Source organism: Trichosurus vulpecula, chromosome 4, assembly GCF_011100635.1.
Source record: "Trichosurus vulpecula isolate mTriVul1 chromosome 4, mTriVul1.pri, whole genome shotgun sequence".
NCBI classification, from domain to species: Eukaryota; Metazoa; Chordata; class Mammalia; order Diprotodontia; family Phalangeridae; genus Trichosurus; species Trichosurus vulpecula.
Window position 1 is genome coordinate 21,527,040 of NC_050576.1, and position 24,691 is coordinate 21,551,730.

The window sequence follows — 24,691 nt, forward strand, 5'->3', positions numbered from 1 at the left end:
CAGTCGGATAGAGATACGTGAAAGAGAGGAGAGATATGGGATGATAGTTAGTGGGTATGGATGGATCAAGTGAGGGTTTTTTGAGAATGAAGGAGGAACGAGCATGTTTGTAGGCAGCAGGGAGGCAGCCGGTGCATGGGGTGATATTGAAATGAAGTGAGAGAATGGGGACGAGAGAGGAAGTAACCTGCTGGAGAAGAAAGGAGGAAAGAGGATCACTTGGGTTCTCCTAGGCAAAGAGTAAGGCCACCTTTTCATGTGAGCTGGGTGATCAAGGAGAAGGTGGCAGAAGGAATCTGGGTGATGTGAGGTGAGGAGGAGAGGAGTAGAAGCAATTCATGGGGAATGGCCTCCATTTTTTCAGTGAAATATGAGAAAGGTTCTCAGCTGAGAAAATTGGGGGGGCGGGGAATGGGACAGAGGCCTATGGGAGGTTTGAAGAGGGATGAGAAGGTTTGGAAAAGCCCATGTGGTGAGTAGCATAGTGAATTAATCAAGGAAGTATCAAAGGATTGCCTTGCTACAATGAGGACCCAGTTTAAACTATATAACATAACTTTGTAGTAGACCCAGTCATCGTAGTTTTGTGATTTTTCTCTAGCTCTGATAAGCATCATATGTGTAGAAGTGAAAAGATTCCACGATGGAGAACCTCAAGTGCGTGAAGTTTTGATTCAGTCAAAGGACCAAATTTGAGGGCCTAGAAAGCCACATGTGGCCTCAAGGCAGCAGGTTCTCCACCCCTGTGAGATGGTGGAAACAATTCCATATTGGAGTTTGACAGAACATTATTAGCAACTAGAAAACTAGGCAAGGGCTTTGGGAGTAGAATAAGGTAGGACCGGTTTGCTAAGGAGGGAAGATGAGGAAGGGAGGGGAATGTAGCTTGTGCCAGGGAGATGGTCTGTGAAAGAAGTAAATGGTGGCAGGATCAGAGGTCAGAAAGGATGAAGACCCAAGGTTGTAAGAAAGATGAAATGATAAAAGATTATGATCAGGTAAAGGAATTTGAGCATTCACAAACATGGAAGTGGGACACTTGGGAGTGATGGCGAGAGTGCAGCACAGACATCCCTGTGTAGGGTGAAGGAGTCATGGGGTCATAGGCAATGAGTAAATTGAGGAACCGAAACTTTAAGTGTGTTTGAGGGAGTATCGATCGATATGAAGGCAGGAAGTGAGCAGGAAAGATTCTGAGATAATCACTGAACATGTGAGGAAGGAGGGAGAGAGTCCTGGGGGTCAGGATATAACAACCACCAGAATCTTGTTTGGTGACAAAAAGGGATTGAATGAATCTCAAATGACAAGAGGTTACTGAGTGATGACAGTAGGAGAGTCAGGATGTGGCAATGCAGAGCAAGGAGTATTCTGACTCTCATCCTAGCCATGGAAGGGCTTGAAAAGCCAAAAAAGATTTTGTGTTTGATCCTGGAGGCATTGGGAGTCACTGGAGTTTGTTGAGGTGGGGGGAGGGGCATATATGATCAGACCTGCAATATAGCTAAATCCTTTTGGTGGCTAAATGGAGGATGGGCTGGAGTGGGGAGAGACTTGGGTCAGGGGGACCTACCAGCAGCTATTTCAATAGTCCAGGGGTAAGAGGATGAGGGCCTACACTGGGGTGGGGGCAGTGTCAGAGGAAAGAAGAGAGAGTATTAGAGAGATGTTACAAAGGTAGAATTGATAAGATTTGGCAATGGATAAAATATGGGGAATTTAGTCGTAAAAATTCAGTTTGAAAAATGTATTGAATTAAAGTATGTTACAATGGCAGAGAACCTGGGTTCAAATCTTAGTAGATGGTAGCTAGGTGGCACCACAGTGCACAGAGTGCTGGGCCTGGAGTCAGGAAGACTCATCTTACTGAGTTCAAATCTGGCCTCAGACACTTACTAGCTGTGTGACCCTGGGCAAGTCATTTAACCTGTTGGCCTCAGTTTCCTTATCTGTAAAATGAGCAGGAGAAGGAAATGACAAACCACACCAGTATCTTTGCCAAGAAAACCCCAAATGGGGTCCTGAAGAGTTGGAAAGCACTCAACAACAACAGAAGAGGAATGCTCCAATCTATAGCCATTGCTTCTAGTTAGAGGAGAGAGGAAGAGCCTATGTATACCCATTGTCCCTGACTATGGGAGGAATGCTATAATCTATACCCGTTGTTTCTTTCTAAAAACACTAACCACTGTCCCTGCCTATGGGTGGAATGCTCTAATCTATACTCATTGGGAATATTTCTATAGCCAGTGTCCCTCCCTAAAGGTGGTGAGGGAAGGTCCTGGGAGTCTGGCTTCCTTTGTTTGTAGAAGAGCCCAGCCCTACAGATGGACTCAATGGTCCCTTTGTGCCATGGGTGAGGTTGACCGTGAGTATTCAATGGATGGAAAGAGGAATTAAATCTCAGAAGAAAGCAGGATGAATAGCTAATACTAACTTGTTTCAACTGAAAGGGGCCTCTCCCTAGGCACTTTTATTTGTTCTCAAACTCAAGCATAAATGAGAATTGACTGCCATGCAGACCTATCTCTCCCCTTGTTCCATTCAGGTTAATGATGTTCCCCTCCTCTTGGTCACACAGGGTCAAAGACAATCCTGACTGTTTTCTCAACACCCAGGTCCAGCCAACTCCATCTGGTCAATGCTGCATGCCAGCAGCTTCTTTTCTCCTCCCTCTCCTCTTCACCAATGCAGCAAACATCTGAGTCTGGCTCTTTCCTGGTCCTCCTTAATTTTAGCGCCTTCCTTTCCTTTATCTCCAATTTACTCTGCACGTATCACTTTTGTACCTAGTCACTCCCGTGGTGTCTTACGCATTAGAAAGGGAGCTCCTTGAATTTTTGCCTTTCTTTGTATCTGCAGGACTCTGTACAACACCAGCACATGGTGCTTAACAAATGCTATTTGACTGACTAACTGGAGGCCCCATTTTCTCTCTACTTGACTATGGTCTTAGATGAAAAGGACTTTGTTCTCACCAGCCTCAGTTTCTCTAATCTGTTTACATTGGACTACCATCCTTCTCTGTGACTCCATGATGTTACTCTGCTCAAAAACCTCCTGTGATTCCATGTTGGTTATGGAGAGTGGATGTGGAGGAAGGAAAGGAAATAAGCATTTACACATCTACTGTGTGCTGGGCCCCATGCTAAGTGCTTATTTACAAATATTATCTCATTTGATCCTTTCAGAAATCTTCTATGTGACCAGCACCTCGTAGGTGCTTAATAATGCTTGTTGACCTATGACTGACTGGCTCATTCAAGTTATGCAAATTTCCTCAAAAGGTATTCAAATGATTCTTGAGTCTTGACTGGGTTTAGAGAGATTAAAGATTTAGTCTACTAGTATCATTTCCTGATCTCTTGAGTACAAAAGAGCCACCAGGATCTCCAAGGATGGCACATCATTTGATGAGCCGCTGAGAGGCAAAAAGGCTTCAATCCATTGAATGACTCAGGGTGTGCTCACTACGCAGTGTATGACACCTGTGGAATATCCTTTTCCATCTATGGCTAAGGAAATCTTCTTTGGTTGACTGTTGAATGCCTTAAGCGGTTCTCATTTTGTTCCAGTATCGTGGGGTCCACAATTGTCCAATCTGCAAGAAAAATCACTGAGGCAGAGCTTTGAGTCAATAGTACTTTATTTAAAGGTCCACAGCTCCCTCTGATGAAGTGGACCTCAGATCTTCCTCATGATCTGAGATGCCCCCTTACTCCAGGGCTTTAGTTTTATAGTTCTTGATACCCAGAGACAGAGTTTCACTAGATAATAGACCTTGATTTTGACCCACCGCAAGTGCCAGAAAAGATGCATCAGCATGAGTGGTCACAGGATGGACAAGGCAAGGGTCATCTTTGCAAGCGGTCATAAGATGGGGCCCTCCTCATGTTGGGCGAGGGAGGGGGGTCCAGAGGTACAAAAATAAGTTGGGGGACTTTCCATATCATGTCAAGACATCCTACCCACACTGAGTTGGTCACGCCTTCATCTCCCAAAAGGGTGGAAGTGCTCTAGTCAGCATTCTTGTGGTTAGGCAAGTGAACTACGTAACAGGTGAGTGAACAGTGAACTTACAGCTTGTAATTTAAAGTTTGGGGACTATTATAAGAAAGAATCTATCTCATCTTATGTAATTACTCCTGTATCTAAGATATGTAAAATATGTATTAATATATGTAATTCCTATACTACAGGTTTCTCAAATATTCAGAGATTTATTTTGGCAAATTCTCCAGTTCTTTCATTTCTTTTCTTTTCTTTTTTGTTTGTTCAGTATTTTATTTTATTTCCCTCCAGTTACATGTAAAAACAATTTGTAACATTCATTTTAAAACTTTGAGTTCCAAATTCTCTCTTCCCCCCTCCCCCTGTTGAGAAAGGCAAGCACCTCAATATAGGTCACACATGTGTAGTCATGCAAAACATATCCACAACAGTCACAGACAAAAACAAACAAAAAAAAACCCTCAAGAAAAATAAAATTAAAAAAAAAAGTTTATTTCAGTCTGTATTCAGACACCAGCAATTCTTTTTCTGGGGATGGATAGCATTTTTCATCAGAATTCCTTCAGTATTGTCTTGGATCATTGTATTGCTGAGAATAGCTAAGCCAGTCACCCCCAATCATCTTACAATACGGCTATTACTTTGAACAATGTACATTTCACTTTGCATCAGCCCATACAAGTCTTTCCAGGTTTTTCTCTGAGAGCATCCTGCTCATCATTTCTCATAATACAACAATATGCCATCATACTCATTTGCCACCACTTTGTTCAGCCATTCCCCAACTGGTGGGCATCCTTTCAATTTCTAATTCTTTGCACCCAGAAAAGAGCTGCTATAAATATTTTTGTACATATAGGTCCTTTTCCTTTTTGTTTTTTATCTCTTTTGGCATACAGACCTAGTAGTGGTATTACTAGCTCAAAGGGTATGCGTGGTTTTATAGCCCTTTGGGCACAGTTCCAAATTGCTCTACAGAATGGCTGAATCAGTTCACAACTCCACCAACTGTGAATTAATGTCTCATTTTTTCCCGCATCCCGTCCAACATTTTTCATTTTCCTTTTCTGTCCTATTAGCCCATCTAATCACTATGAAGTGGTACCTCAGAACTGTTTTAATTTGCATTTCTTCAATCAATAGTGAGTTAGAATATCTTTTTTCATGTGGCTATAGCTGATTACTTCATCTAAGAACTGATCATATCTTTTGATCATTTATCAATTGGGGGATGGCTATTTTTATAAATTTGACTCAGTTCTCTATATGTTTGAGAAATGAGATCTTTACCAGAGAAACTTGCTTCAAAATTTTTTTCCACAGTTACTACAGCTAACTGTATTTCCTTGCATCCTATTCTTCCCTCCCCCACCCCCATTTATTCTATTCTCTCTCCCCTTTCACCCTGTCCCTCCTCAAAAGTGTTCTGCTTCTGACTACCCCCTCCCCCAATCTGCCCTTCCTTCTATCGCCCCTCACCCTTCTCTTAACCCCTCCCCCTCCTACTTTCCTGTAGGGTAAGATAGATTTCAATACCTAGTTGAATGTGTATGTTATTCCCTCTTTGAGCCAACTCTGATGAGATTGAGGTTCACTCACTCCCTCTTGCCCTCCCCCTCTTAATTCTTTCAGTTTTTAACTTCTTGGTTTAATCTTCTGGGGCCCTAAGACAGGTCACCTAGGGCCCAAAGATTCTTTTTGAGTGAATAGAAACATTAAAAATCAGGTGGTTGGTTTCTGGAAACTCTTGTGTGTCTCTAAACTATTCCCTTTATCTTTGGGTTTTGGTGAGTAGAGGCCCCTGATCTGAAGAGTAACATGGTTCAATCCCCTCAAATCTTTGTGGGAGGCTTCTGGAGATCTAGCCACAGACTTAGTTTCCAGGCTTCTGGAGCTAAGGAAGTCCCAAGTGGCCTGAACTAGGTTACTACGGAGAAGTGATTCCCATGAGTTCTCTGCCAAGAAGGAGACACAGGTTTTCAGACTGATCACCCTTGCTTTCAAAACCACCATCACTTGGAGCTGCTCAAGAGAGCCCTGGTGCAGCTGTAACCAGCCCTGGTACCCTGGAAGCTAGTTTATATTCTAAGGCCCTTTCTTACTCTAGGGTCACTGGGTTCACCTACCAGCTTTCTGCAACTGGAACCTGGGTGGCTGCTCATCCAGTCACGGGTGTGGCTGTCAGCTCTGTAAACCCTTTCCCCTTCGTGCTGTGACTAAGTGTACTGAAGAGACTGAGAGACCAACTTTATAAGGTAAAATTAATTGAGGTCAAATTATAAATCAACAAGATTTACATCAGCTTTATTTCAAAACTTCCTAAAAAATTTAACTCTGGTCATCAGTAACTGACTTGATCCTCAGTAGATATAAGTGAAAATAGCCTTACTTGCTAACTGAAAGGGAGCCTTCTTTCCTTATCTCTGTAAAACTAAAATGAGCCTTTTTTTTTTCAGGTCAGAAGAGGCTGGGGTTGTTCCTGGGGTGGTCACACACCTTGACAGCTTACCTTTGAGGTGGGGAATCTCTCCCCTAAGGCTATCAAGTCTAGCCAAAATTATTGCTCCTTCTACCCATCCAAGGATAGGGCCTAGGGTCCTCAAGAGGAGTTGCTCACTCCTTTGTGAGCCACTGTTCAGGGTTCCCCCTTAGTCAGCTTGAGAGATCGCTCTATTATGCCTTGTTGAAAACTGTTCTTTAAAAGGCAAACCCTGTATTAGCTCTGCCAAACGGAAGTTTTTCTAGCTGCTGGCGAGCTGGCAAAAAATGCAGAACTAGCAGTTTCACTACTGATTGAATCTCCCTAGTCTTAAAATGAAAGCAAAAAACATTAATTTATGCTTTAAGAGTTAAATTCGGGACACATAGTTTTTACAAATATTCGTTTAAGTGCTCTAGAGTTTATACACACAAACAAATTAGTTGTAAATTTAAACAGTCCCTCTTGGGCCAATAAGGGGCCTTTCTTTAAGAAAGAAAAAATGATTTAGCATAAATCGAGGCAAACACACCAATCTTCAGCTTGGAGAAACTTAGCACAGGTTTGGAGAATTTGAATGTGGATGGTGAAGGGAATCTGACCTCCTGCAGCTGCTGTCCATGAGAGAGTCAATTTTTGTCCAGGTGTGTACTTCCTTCTGGGTCTCTTGCAGGGGCCAGCCTAAGGAGGTAGGGGTGCATGCTTCACTGGTTCACCTAGGGTCACAATAATGTGGGGTCCAAAACTATCCAATCTGTAACAAAAACCACGGAGGAGGAACTCCAAGCCAATAGGACTTTATTAAAGGGTCCATGGCCACCTCTAATGAAGTAGGCTTCAGATCTTTGTCATGATCTGAGATGCCCCATTGTCTTGAAGGCCCTATTTTTACAGGGCTTGACACCTAGATATACAGAAGACACAAAGTAAAATACAAAATCTCATTGATTGGTAGACCTTGATTTTGACTTGGGGGGGAGCACAGAAATGATGTATCAGCTAGATGGGCAAAGGAAGGGTCATTTCTCCTAAGTGATCATAAGACAGGCTCTTTATGTTTGGCAAGAGAGAGTGGTCCAGAGATACAAAGATAAGTTGGTCCAGCCTCAGACACTTACTAGCTATGTGACCCTGGACAAGTCACTTAACCCCAATTGCCTCAAAAAACCCAAAGTTGGGAGATTTTCTGCGTCATGCCAAGGCATCCCAATCACACTTGGTTTGACTGTGGCAATTGCCACAAGGGTGGAAGTACCTTGGTCGGCATTCTTGTGGTCGCACTAAGGTACTATGTAACTGGTAAATAAGTGATGAAGGGTAAAATTACAGTTTTAAAGTTTGAGGCCTACTATGAGAATGAATCTATCTTATCTAATTACCCCTACATCATTCCTATGTGATATATGTGAAATATGCATTAACATATTATTCTTGTACTAATATTAGTTGACTAGACTGACAATGTATGTTACTAGATGAGTATATCACTAATAATTGCTTACCATCATTACCTCTATGGAAGCCCACTGAATTGATTAATTCTGATTGGAAAGAATAGGGGTCCAATAAATCATTTCTCTCAAGGTTCAGTCTCATAGTATCATTTCCCATCTCCTCAGAGAACTCATGGATGGCACTCTATTCATGAGCCCCTCAGAGGCACCAGGGCTTCAATCCGTTGGATGACTCAGGGTGTCCTCCGTACACAGTGCATGATCCCTGTGGAATATCCTTTTCCATTTTTGGCTAAGTAAACCACCTCTGGTTAACTGTTGAATGACTTAAGTGTGTCTCATTTTGTTTCAATATAGAACATAAGCAACTGGGGCTCTGGCCTGCAATCAGACCCAGCACAGAACAGAAACCAGCTGATCCTGATCAACTCCACCATACACAGTGAGTGTTTACTGATGGGTACATTGTAAGAACTTGTTGATTCATTGCATTTTGGAAGCATTTATGAAGTGTCTACTGTATGCTTACCCATTTTCTTCTTTGTGATAAGGTAGTTCCATGGAAAGTGGGATATAGTTGGGAATGATTGTGATGTAAAAACAAGAGGTTGATTAAGTAAACCTATTATTTTTTAAAGAAACATGAGGAGTTCAATCTGAAGAAGTGAGGTTGGGGAGAAAGGACCCATTCCATGTTCTTTTACTTACTCCCCACCCCTGATGCAGCGATAAGGTAGTTCAAAGGACTTGATAGAATTCCATGATGAGCATGGATGTGATGCTGAAGAAAAGGATACAGGAGAGGCAGGGAATCAAGATAGGGAACAGTAGATGGAACTTGTGTTCATAGAAATGGAAACAAGCTTCGTGAAAGGGCCTTTTGGGAATGATCTGATTTCTTTTCCAATCAATAGCAAATCCTGCTGGACATTTTTCTGGTTGGTGACCATTTTCTGTCATTGTTAAAAGCCACTAGGGGCTTCATTACGGTTTTTTCCCCTAGCTCAAGGAAGGGATTTGGGGTTGGGGGTGGAGAACAAACTGATGATGGGAAATAGGAAAGCCTGTAAGTCAGCCCTCCTTCCCTTCACCCAGCTACTGCCCGAGCCAATCTATAGTCAACTCAATTAAAATGGAAATTTCAGGGGTGGGGGTGGGGAAGCTTCAGGGGAGCTGTTGTGAGGGAGGAAGTAGAAATGATAATCTACAGTGACAGTTAGGAGAAAGAATTAGCAAGCTGTTTAACTGAGGGGAGGATAGAGCCTCACTGGGAGAACTGGGAAAATGCTTGGTTTGATTAGATCAGAGTTAACTCCTTCATATCATTATCTCTTACCAGCTCATCTATCCTTTGCATCTCCGAGGAGATTCTGTCATCCCATCCATTCAATAAACATTTATTCAGCCTTTTCTCTGTGCAGACCACTGGGCCCGGCATGGGAGAGGGAATCCAAATAGACACGTGATTGTCCTTCTCAACCCAGCAAGGCAGAGGAGGCAGGGTACTGGATTGAGAGTCAATGGATCCTAGACCTCAAAAATCAGCTAGTCCACCTCTTATTTTACAGATGAAGAGACCGAAGCCTACTGGGAAGTGACTTGACCAAGGTCAGACTGGTCTTGAGTGGTAGACATGAGATCCCAATCTGAGTCTTCTGACTCTTTCTGTCTAATTAAGGCCTGCATTCAGATCCAGGCTCTGACACATAGCAGGCACTTAATAAATGTTGATGGAGCGGCTAAATGGATAGAGTGCTGGTCTAGAGTTAGGAAGACTTAAGTTCAGATCTGGTCTCGGATACTAGCTGTGTGATCCTGGGCAAGTCATTTATCCCTGTTTGCCTCAGTTTCCTCATCTGTAAAATGAGCCGGAGAAGGAAATGGCAAACCACTCCAGTACCTTTGCCGAGAAAGCCCCAAATGGGGCTGCAAAGAACCAAACATGACTGAACAACAACAGCTTCTTAAGGGCAGAAACCATGAGGGATGGCTTCATCGAGGCGCACCTTGAATTCAGAAGCTCTTCCACAGGAGAGCACCAGGAGCCTGATGGGAAATTCCTAAACCTGCATCTCCAATCCTACAATCTTGTAGATTTAGAGATTATCTAGTCCCACCCACTCATTTCTCAACCTCTCTATTATCATGGCCACACAGAGAGCTGGAAGAGGCTTTAGAGATAATTGAGTCCAGCCCCCTCATTTGGCAGAGGAGGAACCCAAGACCCTGAGAAACAAAATGATTGGCCCCAAGTCAACAAGTGAGTTGTTCCAAGAACCAAGAAAACAAAACTGGATTCTCCATTCAATCCACTTAAAGAAAGATCCTTTTTGTTCTCACAAACTTAAGAAAAATCAACAAATATGAGTATTTCCCTGTACAAAAAAACTGGAAAAAGGTTACATATGACACTGTGAGCCTCCATTATATACAGCTTGGTTTTTTAAAAGTGTATTTCAAATTCAACATGTTCATTCCAGTGCTGCCTTGCTTGTCTGCATTCCCTTCTGAACTTTGTGCTCTTTTCTGTGTATTTTTAGTGACTCACTGACATTCTTTAATTTCTTATCTTTAAAAAAAAAACCAAGCACTAGCAAAGCTCCTCACTCTCTTTCAACTCTCCCCTCCGAAAGAAAGAAAGAAAGAAAGAAAGAAAGAAAGAAAGAAAGAAAAGAAGAAAGAAGGCCTTCCTATACCAGTGAGTATAGTCAAGGGAAACACATTTGCCCACTGACCATAGCTGATAGTGTGTGTCTCATCCTACACCTCTTGTCCACTCCCTCTCTTCTAAGAAGTGGGCAGCATGATTCAGCATCAGTCCTCTGGACCCATGATTGGTCATTGCATTGATTAGAGTTCTGAGGCCTTGTGCCAATGATTTGTTTTGTTTTGCTTTGTTTTTACAATGTTAGAGTCATCGTATAAACAGTCCTCCTGGTTTGTCACACTTTCCTCTACAGCAGCTCATACAAATCCTGGAGATTTTATTTCCCACTACCCCAGGTTTCTGGGATTCACTTGCTTCCAGATAAAAAATGTGATCTTCCCAAGAATTGTAGATAAAGCATCACACCAACCGTCAGAGGCCACAGAAGGTCCAGTGCCCCAAGACTCAGCTCACGGGATGGTAGCATCACCATTTTACTATGCTTTTATGTAGGAAAAATACCTTATATCTCAATGTTTGTGATGCCCCTACAGTTTTGCCACTTTGAAAGGCTCCTAGAGCAATAGGTGGCTAAGACAGAGACTGCCACAAATAGATAAGGAATGTTTAACCTTTCTCTTTACTCATTGCCTTGGGCTAGGGTCTGTGAGACTCTTATCTTTGAGTTCTGATGACTGAGAATCCACTCTCTCCTGCTCTCTCAATAGGATTTCAACTCTTAGAGATTAAACCTCCCAGCCGCTTAGCAACATAGGAGGAAAACATTAAGACCTCAGTAGTGGTATTTAAACGTGCAGAAAGAAATAGCAAATTTCTCCAGCACAATATATGTCTATGTTGATGCGACATATGTAGGTAATTAAATATATTAATACAGACTATCTTCATTAAGGGTAGTGATGTGGTACAGTGGACATAGCACTGGGCCTAGAGTCAGGAAGATCTGAGTTCAAATCCAGCCTCAGACACTTACTTGCTGTGTGATCCCGGATAAGTCACTTAACACTGCTTTCCTCAATTTCCTCATTTGTAAAATGAACTGGAGAAGGAAATGGCAAACCACTCTAAGAAAACCCCAAATGAGGTCACAAAGAATCCACAGTTTCTTGGTAATTGAATAGCAAATAATCAGTACAAGATCTAACAGGTCTGACTTTAGTTTGGGGGAGGTTTCTCTTATCTGCTTACTTGTTCCCCAGGTGGCATCTATAAGTAAACAACAAAAGGGGATTGGGCAGGGAGATAAGAGGAGCTGGGGAGTAAAAGGATTCTTGGAGTTCCATCCCTCAATGATGTATTTGTTTGCAGAAGGCTCACACATATTTGGTAAGGGCAATATTTATCTGCCAATGCATAAGCAGCTAAGAGCCTTTCAGCAACAGGGGCAGAGAATTCAAAAGTCATCATGACTATGGTGAATGGAGGGCAAAGATAGTCTTGCCAAGATGGTATGGTGGGGCCACATGATAGTCAGGCGGAGGTAGATCGGAGGTAGATGCGAATAAGACAATAAGTCTTTGGAAGTGTTTTTTCCTAAGAGCAAGTATCATTTACCTTTTTATGTATGTTTATATTTGTACACATATTATATATAAAGAACAGAGCTTGTGGTTACAAAATCCTAAATTGCAGAAACATATTTATATGCATAATGGGCCTGCAGTTTCATTGGCATGGGGAACTCCCAGTGAGAAAACTTCCTCTACCCACAACTATTGCACAAGTTCTAGTCTTGATTGCCTGGGTCCTCTGAGGTTGTCACTTCAGGGCGATAGAGTTAGGATGTGTCAGGTTCAGGACTAGAACTCAAGTCTTTCTGGCTTTGGCTTTTTCCCTTCCGTGCCCTCTGACTCTTTCACAGCTTCAGAGCCAATACATCCTGACCAGACTCTAGAGAGTCACAAGCTAGAGGGCCAAAAAGACTTCTTAAAGTCAATCCAATCAATTAATCAACCAACCTGTCAACATTTATTAAGCACCTATGATGTGCCAAGCACTGGGGGTATAAAAAGGCAAAAGACGGGGTGTAAGAGCTGCAGGTGAGGAAATACAAGGGGACAGATGGATCCAATTTAGCAATCCAGTCAACAAATATGTATTATAATAACGATATTTATAGAGATTAAAGGTTTTGTGTAAAAGTTTTATTAATGAGTTCTTATTTTATACAAACATTTCTAGATTTTATATATATACATATTATACATTATGCATGTGCGTGTGCATGTGTGCTCGTGTGTGCTTGTGTGTGCGTGTGTGTGTGTGTGTGCGCGCGCACGCGCTTGTGAGAGAGAGAGATTCTGCACCTCTCCCCTCTCTGTCAGGAAGAGGAGAGCAGGTTTCTTCCTCTGTGCTCTGGATTCATGGACGATCACTGTACTCATCATAATTCCTACTGCTTTCAGTTATATGTCTTTGCTGTGTTGTTGGTGTTATTATATAAACTCATATTCTGGGTCTGCTCATTTCATTCCTCAGCAGTTTGTAAAAGTTGTCAGAATTGTGTGTTTTTATAAGACTGATGCTGTTGTGTAACTTGTTCTTCTGTTCTCTTCACTCTGCATTGACTCCTACAAATCTTTCCATGTCTCTGAAATCCTTTCTTTCCTCATTTCTTATAGCACAATTGTATTCCCCCACATCCCCATGCCACGACTTATTCAAGGATTCCTCAATTGATGGGCATCTCATTAGTTTGCCACAACATGGGACATTTTTGCTAGACGTATTTTGGTACATAGAAGACCTTTTCTTATTTCTTTGATCTCTTTTGGTTATAGGCCTAACAGTAATATTCTTGTCTCCATTTCACAGAGGAGGAAACTAAGGGTAATAATTTTCTGAGGGTCACACAGCTCACAAGTATCCAACAACAGGAGTAGAGCTCAGTTCCTCCTGACTCTCTGGCTCCTCTGCCAGCTAGCTGCCATGAATAAAGGAGCTGCTTTGGGCAGAGCCCAGAAGGTGCTAGGGGCAATACAAAGTTTAGATGATACACCATCCCTGCCCTCCAGGGGTTAAAGCATATACTGAGATAATGATAGCCACATGAAATAAGTGCACCCGTGAATCACAGCCTGTAGTGCTTCGTGAGGTCTTTGAGCAAGGTCCTGGCTGACCACTGAAGATTCCCTAAACCAAAGTGATGGCCTTTAAAAGATGAGGAGGATTTTACCACCACAAAGCCCAGCAGTGGGCTCAAGGTCCATTAGGTGGCTGAAAGCAGTCCAATAGGAGGAATGAATGAATGAATAAATGAATGGATTGAAGAGCATTTATTAAGCACTTGCTGTGTGACAAGCACTGATACAAATACCAAAGCAGTGCCAGCTCCTGTCCCCAAGGAGCTTACATTCTAAGAGAGGGATGGAGGGTGATGGTGACCAAGGAGGGTATTTTGCTTCTGGAAGCTCTAGGATGGTGAGTGGAGCCTGACCTATGGTCTGGCGGAACAGATTTGATCAGGGTTCTAGAAGATGTTTTGGGGGGAGCCACGGCCAGGTGGTTGGCTGATGATTTCCAAAAGATGGCCAGGGAATGGGGAGTGAAAGGGAACAGGTTTTGGGCCTTCCTGAACTAGTGAGCCAAGAGGGCCCCTTCCTAATATGGACATCTGGTGCCCCGGACAGAAGTTCCAACAGATGAAAGGGTGAAAACCCCTAGGTCATGGTCTCTGGTGTCCTTAAATCAAAAAAGCATTTATTAAGGGCACTGTGGGAAGCACAGAGACTAGAAATAAAGGAAAATTAAGTGGGCTCTACCCTCAGAGAGATTACATTTTAATTGTGGAAGATGATTTTAAAAAGGGAGTTAAAGGGGAGGGGTCTGATTCAAAGGGGGGACAGTGGCAGAGTGAGGAGACCAGAGAGAGATGGTTGGCCTGTGCCCTTCCTGGAAAGGGCTGTTCAAGAGGAACTAGGAGGGGGTGCCAAAGAGATAGAGGCATCATTCAGGGTGAGAAGGCCACAGGGGCAGGGGCTATTCCAGGGTGAGAAGGTGGCTGAAGAATAGTGGTGAAGGCCAGAGGCAGAAGGGGAGCGGCAGGTGAGGCTGTCCAAATGGAGGAAGAAGAGGGAGAGGGTAGCCAGAGGAGTGAGGATGAGCGCAGCACTGTGTGGTCCAGTCCACCCATAAACCATTCCTTGGCAGGGAGAGGTGGATGGCTCGACCTGGCTGGGAAAAGCCTGTTCGAGGTGACAAACCAAGGGCAGCTCAAATTCCTGAAGGTGGAAGTGAGTGGGAAGGTGAGGGAGGACCCCCTGTCTGGGACAGAAAAAGCAGCTAAAACCCCAGTGGCTGATGACCAATCTAGGGCAAAGACCTGCTGAAGCAGGCTGGGTGGGGCCATGGGATGCTCTGATCACTCCTTAGCTGGATGGCAGGACGTCATTAGTCTTGGGAAGCTTGGGCTGGGTTAGGAGCTGCCTTGACATACCTTCTCTGGGCTTTATAACAATTTAGCTCTCTACTGTGTCATGTCACTTTAATTCTGTTTTTTAAAAATGTGGGTACAACCTTTAAAAGCAAAACAAAAGAAATGAATATAGCTTTTGCCTCCTATTATGATAAAGCGGCAGTTCAGACAGGCTAGGCGAGGGAATCCATAAAGAATTCTTGTTGTTTGGTCATTTCAGTCATGTCCAACTTCTAACCCCATTTGGGGTTTTCTTGGCAGATACTGGAGTGGTTTGCCATTTCCTTCTCCAGTTCATTTTACAGATGGAGAAACTGAGGCCCAGAGAAGGTAAGTAACTTGCCCAAGGTCACACAGGCAGTCAGTGGAAGAAGCCAGATATGGTCTTTCTGCCTCCAAGTCTAAATCTCTTTCTGCAACATCACATTGGCTGCCGTAATGGCTTATGAGCCTTGGACATCACAAAGCCAAGTTCCAGGAAGGCCAACGGTGGGAGGGAGTAGATTGGAGTCCAGCCAGTTCCCTCTCCTGCCTGGGTCCAGGGTTACCTAGCAGATCACTTACATTTTAAGCCTTTTCTTCAGGGACTGGTTAAGAAACTAGCAAACAGATTCCAAATCCCTTTAGTCTTAATCAGCCTTTTAATACTATTAAAGCAATAATCCTTGTCCTCCACATGCATAATTATCCTCTTCAAAGTGTTCCCATTGATCAGCCCAAAGGGGCTTTTTTGAAATCCCCGAGTACAAGCAATTACTGCTTTTTTCCCCCACTAAAAAAAAGTTAATCTGGAATATTATGATTTTCTATCTACGCAAAGGGACATGCTCCCTTTAATTCATCAGACTGCAGATGAAGCCAACCCCAAGCAAAGCTAGAAAACTCTGTGCCTTTTGACCACCTTCCAAGACCCTGGGGCGGGGGAGGGGAGGATTCTTTGTCTACTGCTAAGCTTGGGCCTGTCCTAGGGGACTCTCCATCTTGGTGGTAGAAGAAGAGAGCGGGGAGAGCCCAGGCCTGGGAAAGAGGAATTAGGCTTCTAGCCCTTTCTCTACTCCCTAGTTTACTTTACACAAGTTACTTTCCTTTCCTAGGCCTCAGTTTCCTCATCAGTTAAGGGGGAGGGTTGGATGAACTCTGAGAGGTTTGGTCCGACTCTAAGGCCCTAAGGCACCGCAGAGACTGTGGATTTCACCGTTTAACCTGGAGGCAGTTGACTCGAGAGTTGGGGGACCTGTGTTCAAATCTCATTTTGGAGGTTTACTATGTGTGTCACCTCGGGTGGATTACTGAAGCACCTCAGGCCTCAGTTTCCTCACATGTAAAATGAGGGGCATAGATAACACGCCTTGTGGAACTCCTCTTGCTGATGTGCAAAGGGCTTGAACTCTTACGATGAAAGGAGTAGGTGTCCCTTTCTCTTCTGGCTATCTGGGGTCATGAACCTTGGTCTGAGGCATAATGACCAAGTAAAGATACATAAGAGTCAGCAGTGAGAAATGGCAGCCAAAAAAGACTCATTATTATCTCAGAGGAGAGAACCACGGCCTCCCAGGATGGGTGAGGAGAGGGCAGACCTGCTGGGCAGGGCTCAGATGCAGGCATCACAGTTTGAGGAAGGCCTGGAGGGCACCCAGAGGATGGCAGCCAGACTGGTGAAGGGCCCAAAGAGTCCTTGGCTGAGGGGAGCAGGTGTGTAGTCTGGAGAAGACAAGACTGGGGGATGGAGGGGAAGGGGCATGATGATAGCTCAGGTATTTGAAGGGCTGTCATTTCGAAGTGGCACCATGCCAATCACTGGGAGCACAAAGACAGACAGAAACAAGCTCTGTGCTCAGGGAGCTCACAATTTAACAACAGCAACACAATAAGAATAGAGACCTCATGGCACAGTGGACAGATGATAATCACGATAATAGTAATTATTAATGTCATTAGCACCATGGCATAGAGGATAGAAAATAGTAACAATAACATAATAATAAGAAAAATGATTGTTAGCACTATGGTATAGAGGATAGAGATGATGGTGGTGATGATGACGACAACAACAACGGTGGTGGTGATGATAATGATGGTGGTGGTGATGGTGGTGGTGATGGTGGTGATGGTGATGGTGGATGATGGTGATGGTGGTTTGGTGATGGTGGTGATGGTGGTGATGGTGATGATGGTGGTGATGGTGATGATGGTGATGGTGGTGATGATAATGATGGTGGTGGTGGTGGTGGTGGTGATGGTGATGGTGGTGGTGATGGTGATGATGGTGATGGTGGTGATGGTGGTGATGGTGATGGTGGTGGTGATGGTGATGGTGGATGATGGTGATGGTGGTGATGGTGATGGTGGTGATGGTGATGGTGGTGATGGTGGTGACGGTGATGATGGTGGTGATGGTGGTGATGATAATGATGGTGGTGGTGATGGTGGTGGTGATGGTGATGGTGGTGGTGATGGTGATGATGGTGATGGTGGTGATGATGACGATGGTGATGGTGGTGGTAATGACAGTGATGATGGTGGTGATGACAATGATGTTTTATGGCATAGAGGACATAGAGTCAGCCTCAGAGGGTAACATTTTCTTCTTGGTAGAAGCAGAAGCCCATGGGAGGAGTCTCCAAAAAGCTAAAACCTGGCTTTAAATAGGGACAAACTCCTTAATGATCAGAGCTGTCTCAGAGTGGTTCCCCTCTTCTACCCCAGAGCTCATCAAGCAAAATCTTGGATGACCACTGGTGGGGGTGCTGTGGAGGGAATTCTTAGGGAGGTCGAGATGGCCTTCCCACTCCTTCTGAGATTCTAGTAACAACAAACCTAGATGACGGAGGGCACTGGCCAAAGGCACTGGGGAGAGAGTGAACCTGGCAGCCTGTCCTTTCAGCAGGCCATCGCGCCACCTAGTGACTGTTGGAGGAAAAATACTTGCTTGGCTGCCCATGGGCCAAGGGGACTTCAGGATTTCAAGCTTGTCTCTCCTGTTGCCCTCTCGTGCCAACATTCAAAGATCAAGAATGTTTCCACAGCGACTTCTCCCTCCCCTGTCCTTGCCATAGACACCTGGGCTTTATTTGGGGGTAGATCCTTAACAGAAGACAGGCTCCCTCATGGGGACACGTAAGACCAGATATGAGAATTCCCTTTTGTATCCATTAACTCAACATTTATTAAAGTTGTACAGAGCGTGGTGCATGTGAGTGTGTGTGTGTGTGTGTGTGTGTGTGTGTGTGTGTATGTGTGTGTATGTGTGTGTATGTGTGTGTGCATGTAGCCATTCAATCATATATAAGACCTGGACCCCGTAGGAGGAATGGGGCAGGGATATATCACCATCATCATCATCACTAACTTATAAGGAGATTGCTTCTGATTCTATGGAAAGAAGAGAGAGAAGGAAATCAAGGAACACATTCTATGGAAGTCCCCTCCCCACTCATTACTTATGCAGTATAGTCGCCTAGTTACATCCTGGTTTGGAATCCTGAATATTGAAAATGATTGCCACAATGAGAAGGCGAGGAGGCCTCATTACCTCTCCCTCCAGTGAATGATCCTGTTGGGACTCGCTCTATGCCTGGCACCGGGTTCACAAAGACAAAGACACAGCCACTACCACCAGCCCTTGCCTCGAAGGAGCTTTGACTCTGCTGGGGGAAACAATTGGTATCTAGAAAATCAAATATAAAATTTAAGCAAACGTATTTTTGGGGGGAGGGCAGTAGAAATTGGGGTGATCAGAAAAGGTCTCACGTCTTCTCAGAAGAAGGTGGTGTGAAGTAAGATAAGGATTCTAAGAGGCAAACGATGATGTTGAAGGAAAATAGTTCAGGACTAGGGGTCGAGTCTGGGAAGAAGATTGGACGATGTTGTACGTGGCAAATGAGTACCTTGGTTTGGCTGGAATGTAGAACGGTGGAGGGGAAGGGAATACTGCCCAAGGCTGTATGTCCCCTGAAGGCAGCCCCCTGGAAGTTGCCCGGTTGGGGGCTTCCCCAGCTCCTGCTCCATGGAATGCACTGGAATCCTCACCACAGAAAGAAAATAAATGTCAGATATGCCTTTCTTCAGGAAGGTGAGAAAGAAGCCCAAATAGACAGACAGCTCTGGAAGCTCTAGGTTGAATTTATTATAGATTTGAAAAGAAAAGCTGCATATAAGAGAGATCCAGGTTCACGTACAATTCTCTTTTTGGGTTCTACTGCAAGTGTAGAAATGCCTCCATTTTATTTGACATTAGTTAAGTTCAGAACAAAACCCAGCTTCAGACACTTACTGGCTGTATGACCCTGGACAAGTCACTTAACCTCTGCCTGCTTCAGGTTCCTCATCTGTAAAATGGGGCACTGACAGCAGCTACCTCCCAGGGTTGTTGTGAAAATCAAGGGAGATCACATTTGTAAAGTGCTTAGTACAGTGCCTGATGCATCTCAGCGCTAGATTCGTTGTTGAGTTGTTTCAGTCCTGTCCGACTCCTCGTGACCCCATTTGAGGCTTTCTCGGCAAAGATACTGGAGCGGTTTGCCATTTCCTTCTCCAGCTCATTTTACACATAAGGAAACTGAGGCAAGCAAGGTGAAGTGACTTGCTCAGGATCACAAAGCTAGTAAGTATCTAAGGCTGGATTTGAACTCAGGTCTTTCTGACTCCAGGACAGGTACTCCATCCACTTTGCCACCTACCTGCCCTATAAGTGCTTTGTACATGTGTTGTTATTATTTTAAAAAACCTCATTCCTTTCTTTGTGCGGCCATCTTATACCCTGTAGAAGAATTCAGTTCCATGCTGAAAAAAAAATTCCCTTATTTGATAGACATGTAAAGCTATCAGGCAGAAAGCGGGCCTGTGAGAAGGCCCTTGGCATCTTTCTAAATTTATCCAATAAATACCAGTCCTGATCATCAACATTCAAGTGCTTCTGTTGTGAGGAGTAAATGCTTTCAGCAGTAATGGCCAAATTGATCTATTAATAGTAAACTAGGCCTTAATCTCTAATTAGACTGATTTTTGCCGGCAGCTTTTTAGATCTGCTTCCTGGAAATGCAAATATTCCAAACCGTTGGCAACCGGCCTGTTGATTGCCTAGGGGTCTGCCATCCCTAGACCAGTCTACATGAGTTCAGAGAGGGGCAGTACTGGACTGGTCACTGGAGGATGCATTTTTTGGACCCTCTACTCAAAGACCATCTACAAACCTGAGGAGGAGGTGTAGTCTTCGTCACCAGTCAGTCAAGCAGCATTAATGGGGATGATACCTGTAGTATCTGCCTCACCAGGCTGTTGAGAGTCAGAGGAGGTGTCAGTCAATCCACAAGCAGTAATTAGGGGGAGACAAGGAGTTGATCAGCTGTTTAATCCTGTCAGCATTTAGTCTCAAGTGACTACTGTCTTTACATGTGTCCCTTGGGGAGCACTTGTCTAAGCTCCCTGTTAATTACTCTGTATCCCCAATACAGTGGGAGGGGAAGATGCCCTTCCAATGGAAAGTCACCGGAGGAATCTGCTACAGCTTTGTGGAGCATTGGGCCTCTTGGCCCTGGGACCAGACCATCATTGACACTCTTTGTACAGGACATGGGGACCATGTAGGGGAGGCAAGAGGTCAAGGCCCAGCTGCCATTTTGTTTCCTTCTTTTCTGGGATAACCCTGGCTCTGACCAAATGCCAATCCCATGGCTTTTAAGAATCTCATCTGCTCAGAGGCTCATCCCTCTGCACATTCATGGACACTCTTCTGGGACATGTAGTTAGTCCCAAGAAGGTTCTGGGCTGGATCCTGGCCCAGTAGAGTTCTTATCATGCAACATGGCATGGGATAGCACAGCGGGGTGGAAAACATTCTGGACCTGGATGCAGAGAACCTGGGTTCAAATCCCCCCACTGCAACATGCTACCTGTGTGACCTTGGTCAAATCACCTGACATTTCAAGGCCTTGATTTCCTGACCTGTCAAATCAGGGGGTTGGACTAGGTGACCTGCATGCTACGATCCCATTATCTGTCATCTGTGTCTTTATACTCAAGTGACTGTGTTTTAATCTGCATAAGGAGGGGTCTGTTTTATCTCAACTTTGAATCTACATGAATGGATGAAAAATATTTACTATTTTCTATGTGCCCAAAACGGTGCTAAATGTTTGGCAAATGAAAGAATTACTATATTCAACACGATTCATGCAGGGGGTATAACTAATTCTTTACTGACGCTTTAAGTAGAATCATTGCCCCTTTCCATCCACCCCTTTGTGGTGTGCTTTATATAAAACTCGTTCAATATTCATTGAACGTTAGGAAGTAGGGGCTATTATCGTCTCCATGTTCCAGGTGAGAACACTGATTCGGAGACTTGTCGGGAGCCAGACAACTAGGAAGTGTCTGAGGCTGGATTTCACCTGGAGTCTTCCCAGTTTCTTTTCAGGCAACAAGCATTTATTAAGCCTCTACTGTGTGCCAGGCGCTGTGCTAGCTCTGGTGACAAAGAAAGGCACAAGGTAGACACAGGAGTCCCCTGCGTACCGGGGGTTCGGTCTCCTTCGGAACCAGTCGGTGTAGACAAGGGCTCATTTGGACCCTTGGAGACGTATGCCCCACTCGGCCCTGGTGGGCGCCCACCTCCCTGCTGGCGAGCAGAGGCAGTCAGGGTTTCCAGGGCCCCGCTCCGGGCTCTGCACGGCCTGGGCAGCAGAGCCAGGGGCCAGTTTCCCACGCTGCACCTTTGCGTGGACAGGTGGTGTCCTCCCGGAGCACTGAGCTCTCGGGGCCTCCAAGGCTCTCCTGAGCGCCATCCTCTCCTCCCGCCGCCAGGGGCCGCCAGAGCGCCGCGGCAGTCCGTCTCCCTCTCATGGGCCCCCTCCCGCTTCGAGCAGAGGCCCAAGAAGGCACCTCCTCAAGAAGGGATCGTGCGCATGCGCGCACTGGCGAGAGGGCCGGGGCAGGAAGGAGAGAGGCGGAGCCAGAGGGCAGGAAATAGGGGCGGAACCCCCTCCAGGGACCGGACATGATTGGGTGGGATAGCACCTGGGGCCGCGAGGCCGAGACCGGGGCCTGGTGGGGAGGGTGGGTTTGCGCCTGCGCCGAACACCTTCAGAACGTCGCCGCCACCAGGGGCTGAGGGGACGTCGGGGTCAGTACTTGGGGTGACGGCTGAGGCCTCTTCGCTTGGCCTGGGGACCAAGGGTCCTGGTGAGGGCCCGAGGGACAGTGGGGGCTGGTCTGATCGGGGAGAGGCAGGGGCGTATATGTAGCGGAGGGCGGGAGAGAGAAGGGAGAGCGAGAGGGGGCGGGGCTTCTGCTTCTTGGGCTACCACGAGGCGGGGCTTACAGTGAGGGGGCGGGGCCCGCGGGGCCGGCGGCTTGGAGAACATCTCCTAGGGCCTAGCCCTTTTTACAGGAAACGAGGCGAGTGATCTACCCAAGGCCACACGGGCTTGAGTAGCAGGGCAGGATGGCACTTGCAATCAGGACCTGAGTTCGAATCCATTTTTATTTGTTAACATCCCGTATGAGCTTGGTCGAGTCACCTCTCCAGGTCTCAGCTGCTGTAGATGGACTCCAAGGGCCTTATAGCACCAAGTTTATGATCAGATAATAAGAACAAGCCAAGTCGGAAAGCATCTCTGATGCGCTTCTTGTGTGCCAAAGACACAAACAGTTTATGTTCTCAAGGAGCTCTCAGTCTAACAACAGTTACAGTAGCGACAGTGGGCACTTGGAGGCCCAGCAGGCAGAGATGCTACTGTAACAAGGACAGCAACAAAGTAGCAACAAGCATAACAATGAACGTTGGTTACTTATTTCAGGTGTGTCCAACGTGGTTGTCATTTCCTTCTCTAGCTCATTTTACAGAGGAGGAAACGGAGGCCAGTAAGGTTAAGTGACTAGCCCAGGATCACAGCTAGTAAGTGCCTGAGGTCAGATTTGAGCTCAGGAAGATGAGTCTTCTCTGACTCCACTGTACCACTTAGCTGCCCCCATGTAACAATGAATAATCATTCATAATAATGGTGATGGTAGTGATAGAGAGTCAGCCTCAGAGCCAGGAAGATCTGGGTGCCTCTGGCATATCCTGGCTGTGTGAAAAGTGACTGAACCTCCTCTAAGACTGAGTTGCAGCAAAAATTGATCTGCTTTGAGTGGGAGGAGTTCTTCTGGAAGTCCCTCTTACCAATGACATTGTAGTTTCAGGCCCTGAGCTCAATAATAGCTGACCTGTGTGCTGGTAGTAAGTGGCAGAGCTGGGGTTCCTGATCAAAACCTTTTACTTCAGTTTGCCAGAAATTCCGACATTCCTTAAGGGCCTCCTACACATAAAAATGCTTAGAATTCTTTTGCTTCTTAGAATCCCAAGTTTCATTCACAGCCTGTGTGCCTCTTCCTACAGGAGGGCTTCCTAGCTGCACTTCTGACCAGCTTTGTGTTACTTTGAAGCTTTACATTTTATACCTTGTGATTACTTCTCTGGATCCTTGTCCTGTGGTCTTAGTAGAATATGTCCCTTTTACAAGCCAGCCCCTTAAATCTTTGTTGAGCTGACTTGGCTCTGGAAGGGAGGGGGCTTCTTAGGAAAGGGTGGAGGGATAGTGAAGGGAGGGGGGCATCCAAATTGGGAGGGAGATGGCAGGTTGCAGGTTGGTGTGGGGAAAATGATGAATAGAGTGTCAATGTTTCATTTTTCCTCATCTGCACTCCACAGGCTTCTTCCCCACTAGGCACACCTGGCTGGGTTCAAATCCTCCCCTTGCACTAATTGGGTGACCCTTGCAAATCAGTGAGCCTTAGTTTCAACATCTGTAAAATGGAGATGATGTCTGTAGTATCTACCTCAGCAGGTTATTGAGAGGCCCAGATGAGAAGTCAATCAACAAGCATTTATCGAATACTTTCTACTTGCCAGTTCTATGTTAAGCTCTGAGGATATGAAGGAAAACAAAATAAGTGTCAAATGCTTTGCAAATCTTAAGGGGCTTTTGTTCTGGGGGGCGGGGCAAGATTGAAACAATGAGATAAATCTGCACGTTATGGACAGGGGAGATAGAAGGGATGAAAGGGGGAGACCTTAGCTGAAGGAGGGGGTGGCATGGAGAGGCCACACAGTAAGTAGCCCAGCTAAATTGGAACTCTGGGCTCTTGATTCTAAATCTAGCATCCAGCCCAATATCTGGCACATAATAGTTACTTGATAAATTGAGTTGAGCTCCTGTGGGGGGTCTGAGAGGTAGAGGGGCTGTGTCGGGATGGAGAGGGCCCCCAAGTGGAAGGGGGAGAGAATAGATGGGTTGGGAGGAGGGCATAGGGAGCACACAGGACTCCCAAGGGGAATGTCTGGAGTAATAAGAACTCCCATTTCTATAGCATTTAAGGTTTCTTAAGCAATTTCCTCACAATAGCCCTGTAAGGCAGATCCTGGAAGGATTATTACCTCTGTTTTACAGACGGAGAAACTGAAGGAATTGTCCCAGGTCAGGACTTCCTGCCTGCACTCTCCCTTCCTGGCTCCGGGTGATGGGGATTGGTGCTAGTCATTTGTTTAGCTACAGTCTGGAAAGGTGCTCACCTGCTCCCCCCAGCCATAGCCAGCCTGCCTTCATTGCACCAGGGTTTATTTTTGGTTGAGTTTCTTCATAAAGAAGCACTATGTCCGTCAGTCTTTCACCCCTTCTCGTCCTTGA

At 45.3% G+C, this 24,691-nt stretch overlaps 1 protein-coding gene across 3 annotated transcripts in view; it reads left to right on the forward strand.

Moving 5' to 3' along the window:
- The first annotated feature begins 22,097 nt into the window (after window positions 1–22,097).
- The window catches only part of OMA1 (OMA1 zinc metallopeptidase), a 74,625-nt gene continuing 72,031 nt past the window's right edge, over window positions 22,098–24,691 (forward strand). For 2 of the 3 annotated variants that reach the window (XM_036753304.1, XM_036753306.1), the window contains exon 1: window positions 22,098–22,146. The gene's annotated coding sequence lies outside the window, so the exon portion shown is untranslated. Of the gene's footprint in view, window positions 22,206–24,691 lie in introns of all 3 variants that reach the window. The other variant, XM_036753305.1, reaches the window with a different exon arrangement.